Source organism: Notamacropus eugenii, chromosome 4, assembly GCF_028372415.1.
Source record: "Notamacropus eugenii isolate mMacEug1 chromosome 4, mMacEug1.pri_v2, whole genome shotgun sequence".
Lineage (NCBI taxonomy): Eukaryota > Metazoa > Chordata > Mammalia > Diprotodontia > Macropodidae > Notamacropus > Notamacropus eugenii.
The window spans coordinates 328,286,696-328,297,315 of NC_092875.1; the positions used below are offsets into that span (position 1 = coordinate 328,286,696).

The window sequence follows — 10,620 nt, forward strand, 5'->3', positions numbered from 1 at the left end:
AAGTATATTCCAAGTTGAAGAATAAAAAGAAAAGGTAGACATTATGAACTGATCTATACATCAATACCTTATTCATGGCTGAACTTAAGCAACAATACAGGTGTCAAACTCACAATTCTCTGGTGGTAATCAGGCTACTAGCCTCTCAAATGAGGCCCAAACCAAATTATGATGTAATCAGGAAATGATTAGCAATATAAGTAAAATCATGACATAGATAATGTTAGTGTATAGTTTTCTAAATCAATATATGGCCTACAGAGGTCTGTTTCTTTCTGAGCTTGACACCACTGGTATAGAGCAGTGAGAAAACTACACAGGGAACCAGAAGTTCTGGGTTCTAGTCCTAGTTCTGCCACTAGCTGTGTATGAAACTTTGGGTAAGTCATTTCTCTCTTTGGGTCTCGGAGCCTTTTCTATAAAGGAAAGCATTGGATTACATGGTTTTTAAGATCCCTTATTAGCTCATGATTCTGTGTTAGTAGATGGTCAGTTGGGTAAATGTGTTTAGGTCCAAAGTCATGTCCCAAATTAGTAGCAGAGTCTGGACTACAGCTCAGGTCTCCTGACGGCCAGGCCTGTGCTTTTTCGACCTGACCCACAAAGCGGCCTGACATCATGGATCAAATGCTACACCAAGAGTCAGGAAGACCTGGGTTTGAGTCTCAGCTCAGACACTTATAAGATATGTGACCCAGAGCAATCATTTCTCTAAACCTCAATTTCCTCCTCTTTAAAAAGAAGGTAATGATAGCATCTCACTTGGAGGATCATTGTAAGGATCAGCGCATGTAAACATACACACACACACACACACACATATATACATACCCATATGTATACATATCTTATGTATTAAAGCACATATAAATATATTAAAGGATAAAATTGCAGGCATATTATTCATTTAAGATATATATGGTATATGAAAAAGATATATACATATGTACACCTCTTTAATACACATATTTACTTATCTATACAGATATATACATATATTTATGCATGTATAAAGAGATATATACAGACATGTATAGAGATATTTACATGTATGTGTACATATATATGTCTTTTCCCCATTCTTTTAAATATTTTATTCCCCAACTATATATATATCTTTAATACATATCTAATGCTAATATCTAATACATATATACTTATAAGTTGTTAATACATATATAAAATCTAATCCATATCTAATATATCTCTTTATAATACATATATTCATATGTATATATGTATACATAACACATATATGTTTATGCACACATTTTGAAAAGAATTTTATAAATGTGAGTGTTATTATTCAATCCAGATGTCATCCTGTGGCAGGAACAATAGAAAGGGGAGAAGGTGGGAGACTTGCCTGGTGCCCAGCTGTTAAGCTATCTAGCTGTGTGTTATCCATGATTTTCTACTAACCCCCTGTCCTCCCTTTACATTAATCAGAGCAATAGAGAGGTGGCCGCGTCTGTATAAGTCACAGCAGGTCTCAGGGTGGCTAGCTTAGATTGGTACAACAGAAAGGAATGCCAGGTATATAGTCGTGTGACCTTGGCCAGGGTGAATTCAATGCATTTTCTTTATCATGAATGCAAGATGGTCCTTGGATCTGAGGGGGAGGGGGAGTCTATCTGTATTCGTTATTAGCTATTACTCTTGTAAGGGTCTGAGGTGGGGTGAACAAGAGAATTAAATTAATTCCCTTTGAAAGCTGTTCCAGGCAAAATAAGAGATAGAACAACCACATTATGTGTTTAAAATACCTCTAGGGCTCAGTTTATGGACGCATTTGTATTTGTATATTTATTTGAATGTTTATGACTTTCTTTTTATCATTTTCACTTTGGCATCTCTGGGCTCATTATGGTTTTATGGCTGCTTCTCCACAATTGGTGGCTGCACACCCCTGCATATAATTCTAGGCAGGGCAGGAGGAGATCCAGAGAGAAAAATGAGCAAGATATTTGGTTAGGGATGAGCCTTCTCCAGGGATGAGGAAGAGGTGACTGAAACCAGGGAGATGCCAAGTTTTCTATTGTGTCCTAGGATCTCAGAGCCTAAATGGATCACTCATTATCCAATCCCCCTCATTTTACAAGTAAGGAGACTGAAATCCAAGGTCACGCAGAAAGCCAGTAGCAAAACTGGAACTAGAATCTTTTTTCTACAGTTCTCTTTTTATTACATCAACTCCCTCCCTTTCCTTCCTGGATAGAGTGTTTATGGAGACATCTTCCAGTGCTGGCAACCTGGGCCTCCTGTTCCTCTCTCTGGAGATGCCAAGACACTCAGTCTTCACATGGGAACGACTTCCGTAACACATTAAAATGTAATTGGGAAATATTTAACAAAATGAATAAAAATACAATAAAACAATATGTTTTTCTAAGTCAATAGGTTTCTTCTGGGATCCTTATGTATCTTTTAGTGACCCCTGTTTCTATTTGAGTTTGACACCACTGATCTATAATCTGTCTCCTTGCCCCTCTCCCCCCTCCCCCCCAGAATAGCATCTCAGTCCTCCAATGGAAGCCTGGATAGGAAGTACAGTGGGTTCAGAAACCTTGATTTAAATTTTTCATCTGCTATGTGTTGTGAGAAATTCAATGAGTCATTTTCCATTTCTAAATCTTAGATTTCCCAATTGTAAAATGGGAAAACATTTGTGATCCAACTCTTCCATCTTTGTGTTATCTGGCATGGCTGAAGATTGTACTACTTAACCTAATATTCTTTTTAAAAGAGAGTTACCTTAGGTGCCCTACTTGAACTACCTCTTTTCAAATAATTAGAATATAGTAAGTTATGCATAACACTCCATGCTAAACAAAGTTTAATTTTGATGATTTAGAAAGAACTTGCTGACTGACTAAGGCAGAATCATTATGATGAGCACAAATGATCAAGTTGGGTTGATACTGTTTTGTAATTTCAGATTGTGAAATTGTGCTATTGATAGAAATCCAGTTTATACAAAATACCAAAGAGAATATTTATTTTACATATATCACAGGATCATGGAATTTAGAGTCAGTAGAGTTCTCAGAGGTCATAGAATAACACCTTCATTTTATAGATTAAAACAAAATAGAAGCTTCGAAAAGTGACTTGGATGGGTTCCCTTCACCCCTATATCTAAGGTATATCTGTGAAGTCAGTAGAATGATTTCTCGAACAAGCATACATACCCAGTAATGGCTCACATTTATTAACAGCTGATGTGAAAGTTGCTGCTGTCCTCTGAGACCTCACCTTGGGAGACCAACCAGGTGTGTTCTCTTGATCTGCTTTTGCTCAAAAAGTGTTTCTGGAAACTGTTTTTAGGGTCATTTCATGACCAGAGGAAATCAGCCTCATTATTTATAGTCACCCCCAGTTTCTGGTCCAAAATGGTGTAGCCTAGCTTGACGGTTCTCTTTATTCAACAGAGTTGGGCCATGGAGTCTTTGGATTATTTTCAAAGGCAAAGTCACCTTCAAAATGGGAAGATTTGCCCCCACTGAGGACCATCAAAAGAATGTGCCCTTGGCCCTGAAGACATTTCCAAAGTCGATACCTGCTGGCACAGAGATGTACCTCTTCTCTGCCTGCTCTCCTCCCTACCAAGGAGACAATTGTCATTTGAATATGTAAATCCTGGCATATCCTGGTTAAAAACAAAAGCCACCTGACTTTACCATAATACTTGGTAGATGTGAGCAAGTATATATCCAGTTGTGCGCATGAGAGGCAAGAGTGGTGGACTGAAGAGAGAGCTGCTGGTTCTCAAGTTCAAATTCTGACTATAATATAGAGGGAGTGGGAAGGGGAAGAGGGAGATGGAAATGGAGGGCTTTGTTAACTCTGGGCAAGTCATTCATCCTCACAGTTACCTATAAGGTGCTGATATGCATTAATAGGGCTCTTCATGGGTCTAGTCAAAAAAGAAATAGTAATCATAGTAATAGTAACTGTTATAATAGCCGTAATGGTAATAAAAACAATGGTGGCCAGATGGCAGAGTAGATAGTGCCAGCCCTGGAGTTAGGAGTACCTGAGTTCAAATCCTGCTTCTTACACTTATTAGCTGTGTGACCCTGGGCAAGTCCCTTAACCTTATTTGCCTCAGTTCTTCATCTGCAAAATGAGTTGGAGAAAAAATGGCAAACTGCTTCAGTATCTTTGCCAAGAAAACCTCAAAAGGGGTCACAGAGTTGGACACCACTGAAAAACAACTGAACAACAACTGAAATTAGTCAGTCAGTCAACAAGCATTTATTAAATGCTTACTTTGTGCCAGGCACTCTGGTAAATTCTGGGAATACAAAGAAAGCCAAAACCATAATCTCTGATCTCAAGGAGCCTGCATTCTAAGGGAAGAGATATCATATAAATAACTACATACAACAAGATCTATACAGTAAAAATGGGAAGTCATCTCAGAGGAAAAAGGCCCTGGGAGTGGGTAGGATGAGAGGGTGGGGGAGGGAGGCACCAGGAAAAGTATTGCATGTCCGAGGCTAAAGAAGTAGTTCAATGTCCATACGAGGGAAAAATATAAAACATTCATGACTTTGAGTTTTGTTTCTACTTCTGTGGTCAAAGTGAATTACTTGTAGCTTACTTATTCTCAGATTTTTTTAATCCAGCTGTAACCACTCTTTAACCTTCAGTCTCTCACCTTCAACTATTCATTGAGCATCTCAAACTGGAGGTCTCATAGATATGCTATCCTGAACATGTCCAAAACTAAACTCATTATCTTTTCCTCATCCCTTTCTAACTTTACTATTGTTTCAGAGGGCAGCCCCATTCTCTCAGTCAGCCATAGTTGAAATCTGTGTGTTACACTTAACTCCTCACCCTCAGTCCTCATATCCAATTTGTTGCCAAGTCCTACTGATTCCACCTTCACAACATTTCTGGTATATGACTCCTTCTCTCTTTTGATTCTGACACCTCTGTGATACAGGCCCTCATCACCTCACATCTAAGCTATTACGAGAATTCTTTGGTTAGTCTCTCTACCTCATATCTCTCCCTACTCCTGTCCATTATCCAAAATGCATATGCTTTTTCCCATATCATCTTGGTCTTCTAACAGTTTTGACTGATGCTGAATAATGTATTCTGTTCTTTGTACCACTTAGAATCCTTGTATCACCATGGTCTTTAATTAAATGCTGCCCCTTGTTGGCTAACCACGTGACTGCAGAGGCATTCAGAAAGGCCTATCAACTTTGGCTGCCTTCTCATTTCTCTTGCTCCACATTCTCCAAGTCTCTTCCCCTTACATCTTCATGATTCCTCCAAAAGCAGGCTTCCCACTTTTTCTACATGGAGAGATGAGTGAGCCAGACTCCCCTCACCTGCCCCATTATATCTGCTAAAGCCATCATGAAGGAGCACATTCTCCATAGTATAAAAAAAGTGTGAAAATATTGCAGAGCCTGTACCCAGTAGTATATGCACCAGCCATTTCTAAGGGAAGTACCACAGGAGAAAAAGCGGAACTCTGCAAGTGTGCCCCTTAAGGGTACAGGATCAAATATTGCTATGGTGAAAGTAACTCAAGAATGCAATTGAAGGTCTTTGAAAAGGCTTTGGAAGATTACATCAACATCTAGCTGGTATACCCAAAAGTAAATCTGAACATCTTAATGCCTAGTTAAAAACAGCAAAAAAAGAAGCATGTGGAAAAGAATCCAAAAACCAAAACCCATCAGAAATTCTACATTTCCTTTATCATCCATTGAAGACAAAAATCAAGGTGAAACAAGGAGTCTAAGTGGAACAAAGAAGAGAATAAATTATTCAGCATCAGTCAAAAATGTTACTACAGATGCTTGAGAAGTAAAGAAATTAGAGATGAAGAGAGAACCTCAAAGGAGGAGGATGTGGAAAATTTCTTGTGTACATGGTTTTGAGAGAGTCCAACATAAAACCACAGTTGGCTCAAATGAGAAACAGAAAGCTTATAGACTATTAATATGATAAATGACTGAAGAATTTTGTCAAGGAAAAATGACTGAAACTAACTTCTTTGAAGAATTGGAAAGCACATTTCCCAATTGATGAATGCTCAATGATTGCTTAAAGGAACTTTTCAAAGGAAGAAAAACAAGCTATCAACAATCATATAAAAAATGCTCTAAATTATGAATAGGTAGAGAAATGCAAATTAGAGCAACTCCTAGGTTCTACGTCATACTCACAGGATTGGTAAACTTGACACAAAGAGAAAACAACAAATTCTGAAGGGGCTGTGGGAAAATCAGCACATCGATGCACTATTGGTGGGCTAGCCATGGAAAGCATTTTAAAATAATGCCCCCCAAATGACTGAGCAATATCACTACTAAGTCTGTGCCCCAAAGAAATCAAGAGCCAAAGGACACATACTTAGAAACAATATTAAATAGTGCCTATTTGTGTGTGTGTGTGTGTGTGTGTGTGTGTGTGTGTGTGGTAGTAAAGAATTAGGATCTAAGTCATCAATTAAGTTGTCAACTAGGGAGTGGCTGAACAAATTATGGGGTGTAAATGTAATGGGAAGCTATGAGAAATGATGAAAGAGATGACTTCAAAAAACCAGGGAAAACTTGGAAGTATTGATTTAGAGTGGAGTGAACAGAACCGGGAGAATAATACTTTATAATATAAAGTAAATACAGAGTGAAACAATTTTGAAAGACTTAAGAATGTCATTTGTTCTTAGAGACAAAGTTCCTCAGAATCACTGATGACATTACCCATCTTCTGTCAGAGAGGAATTTAGGATGAAGATTAAGATATCTAATTTTTGGACATGGCCAATGTGGGATTTTTTTTTCCTGACTATGCATGTTTGTAATGAGTTAGTTTTCTTTTCTTTTAGTGGGGGGAGACAGGTGGGAGAGAGAGAGAAAATAAATTTTTATTAACTGATGTAACTGAAAATTAAAAAAAAACTAAAAGAAAACCTACATATATATATATATAATGGAGATTTGCATTTCATGTACAGTAATTTTATTCCATCCTTCTATGTATATGGAAACGCCCACTTTATTTGGTGTTTAGGTCCAGAATACAGAAAATTTTAAAATAAGGGGAAAAAACTGGAAAGCATTGGGACCAGAAAAGATTTATAATTATGAACTCAAATGCTTGACAGCGGTGCATGGAATTACTGGAAAGTCAATTTATCACCTTCCTCTAAGACACAAGATAGATATCAAATTTCTAAAGCAAATATATTACATGTCTATTAATCAAAAGATGAAAACTACAGTGACCATTCCAGCTATAGGTCAATTATATGTTTGTGTATTTTATACACAGAACACAGTGTTGTTTCACTAAAAAACATTTCAGTACCTGCACACAGTAGATGCACTTCTAAAATCTATGCATACTTTCAAGAAAACAATAGAATGGCTAAGGAGGAAACAGAGTGTGTCAAAATTGTCAGTTAGTCAACAAATATGGAAGTTTGACCTACTACATATAAGACACTAAGTGCTACACACTAAGGATTCAAAGAAAGATTAGACAAATCTCTACTCTCAAGGAATTCATGGTCTGATGGGGAGACAATGCAAAAAATTATGTAAAAACAAGGTATATACAGGGTAAATTTGAAATAAACAGAGGGAAGGCACTAGAACTAAAGGGAATAGAGAAAAGCTTCCTGTAGAAGGTACTTTCCCTGGAACTTAAAAGAGGCAAGGAGGCAGATATGAGGAGACCATACCAGGAATGGGGCATAGTTAGTGGAGATTCCAAGAGTCAGGAGACGGAGTCTTGTTCAAGAAACAATAAAGACATCAATTTCACTGGATTGCAGAGTATGTGGAGGGTGAGACAGGTTATGAAGAGCAATAATGAATAACTTATCAATTTAATAATTATTGAATAAGCTGTCCCAGAATATTACATTGCCTTTTTTGAGTATCACGAAGTCTTTGATTCAATTCTGCACCCATGAATTAGTCATATGCTATGTGTACACTCATCCATATCCATTTGTGTTATCTATAGCCACAGAAAATCTATCTAAGCATATTGAAAAGCTTAACATATTTGATAGACTTGGAAAACTTCGTGTTTTGAAGCACTCTGCCAATTGATATTAAAGTGTGGCATTTTTCAGGCAAAGAACTTCAGCTGACTGTGGTTCTTTTAAGCTTTATATCCACTGTCTTCTCTACAAAATAGAATTATGGATGGACTCCCAATTATAACAGGAGTTGAATTGAGAGATCTTTTTAATCACTTGATGTCCATGGATGATACTGAACAAAGAAGAAACAATTTCATTTTGTGGAATAATCTGGCATCGACAATTGCTGAATTCTTAACATACACTAAGGAGAAGCTTCATTCTTGAATCTAGACATTACACTGAACCAGTGAATGAAGGTAATGCCTTAGTTTCCTCCAGGCAAGATACATCAAGTACAAAGATATCAAAGAGAAGGATTTGGTTCATAAAAACATTAAGAGGTTTATTAGCATCTTGAACTGAAATTGGAAGAATATATTTAAAGCAATGAACACTTAGCCATTACTAGCTTTAGTGTATAAGTCCAGAACTATAAAATGAAGTATAACAGATTTAGAAAGTATTCTAATAAAAACCTATACAATATTAGTGAAACACAAAAACTATTATCTCAAGGCAGCTTTAGAAAGAGGAACAATTCCTTTCCCTAAGAGAGGAAGACAAATGATAAAAATTCTTAGAGCATGAGTTATGTAGGTCAAAAACCTATAGAAAAAAAATTGGAACAAACAAACATCATTTGATCTAGCAGCAGTAAAAGCTATTAACTGGTCTATACCACTGAATTTGTTGAGTATAACAGAAAGTGGTTTACCTCTTGATGGGACCTACAAATTGTCTAAAATACAAGAATGGAATCATGGGGTGACATCTGTGTGAACTCAGTCCACAACATGCTGACAAAAAGGTTCTGAACAAATGGCTAACCTGTGTATTTGTTTGTGGAAATGGAGGGGTTTATGATGGTAATTCAGTGAACCAGAAATTATAGAAGGACTATCCTTAAAGAGCTCAGACTTAAAGATCAAGTATATTACTCAAGAAAAATGTAGAAACTACAACACATCCCTGCAGGGTGTACAAACTTAGCATCTATAGAATACTTGGCAAAACTTGCCTTAGTGGCTAGAATTCTGCATCAGAGTCTATCTTTCATGGATTGATAGATGCCAAATTACCATACTACAAACAGAGACCTTAGAATATCCTAGAGAACTTAACAAATGAATTATATTGGAATTGCACCATTATCACAGACTGAACTGTTGCCCACAATTATCCAGAAATAACACTGATTCATAAACATTTAAGAACAATGTTTTAAATAAATGTTACCATACTTTCAAATACTTATAATCTCTAAGCATCATGGGGAAAATACTTTCAAAATGTAGAAATACAGAGAAGAAATTAAAATCACATGGTAACAGGATGCTAGATGGCCCAGTAGATAGAGTGCTGGGCTTGGAGTCAGGAACACTCATCTTCATGAGTTCAAATATGGCCTCAGACACACCTACCAGCTGTGTGATCCTGGGCAAGTCATTTAACCCTGTATGCCTCAGTTTCCCAATCTTAAAATGAGCTGGAAATGGAAATGGCAAACCACCCCAGTATCTTTGCCAAGAAAACACCAAATAGGGTCATGAAGATTTGGACAAGACTGAAAAATGACAACAAAAAAATAGGATCAAGTGCATATAATTCCTGTTGTCCTATCTGCTCCTGGGATTGTACCAAGGATGCCATCAATGAACATTTCAATGAGGTGACGAACGTATATCTTCATACTTTTATTCAGTTACAAAAAGCATTTATTTAAACCAATTGTATGGTAGTTTATAGTACATTAAATATTATAAAAACAATAACAAAATGGTGACAGGCTCCAGTTTTTATCTGAACTTTGTGTAAGAAGATAAAACTAAGGTATGATGATAATGGTGATGATAATGACGACGATAATAATAATATTGATATAGTGCTTTAAAATTTTCAAAGTGCTTTGCACACATTAGATAGAAATTTCTTGAAGCAAAGACTTTTTAGTTTTGGTTTTGTCTTTCTATCCCCATGTCTAGTGTAGGCCCTTAATAAATGCTTGGTTAATTGAATTAAAGTGATTTATTATACTCTTACAAGGGTCCTATGAAGTGACAAAGATTCAGAAATTCCTGCCCCACGCAGAATACCTAAAGTCAGATAATTTGGTAAAATTAATTAGGGAGTGGATTTTGAGAAATGAAAGAAAAGGGCCTATGGACTGAATCTTGGGGGAAACATCAACTTAATCTGATTGGGAAGAAGATGAGGAGCTAGCAATGGAGATTCAGGACTAATCCCAGTGGAAAAAGAACCAGAAATGGAGTGGATCTCAGAAATTTAAGCAAGAGAGAACACATCTAGAAGGAAAAAGTGTCCAAATGCTATGAAGGACAAGGTGGATAATGACCCATTTCACTGACTAGACTTTATCTCCTCAAGCTGGGACCCTATTTTATACGTTTTGTTACCCCTTTTCACACACACTCCTTCCCCCCCCCCCCATTCTCAGTTCAGCATTTTGTACATTCATAAATCCTTGCTGAATG

The 10,620-nt window shown here is 36.9% G+C and overlaps 1 protein-coding gene across 11 annotated transcripts in view; it reads right to left on the bottom strand.

Annotated features, from left to right (window-relative positions):
* Nucleotides 1-10,620, bottom strand: part of SLC14A2 (solute carrier family 14 member 2) — a 691,185-nt gene that overhangs the window by 107,280 nt on the left and 573,285 nt on the right. The window lies entirely within an intron of this gene.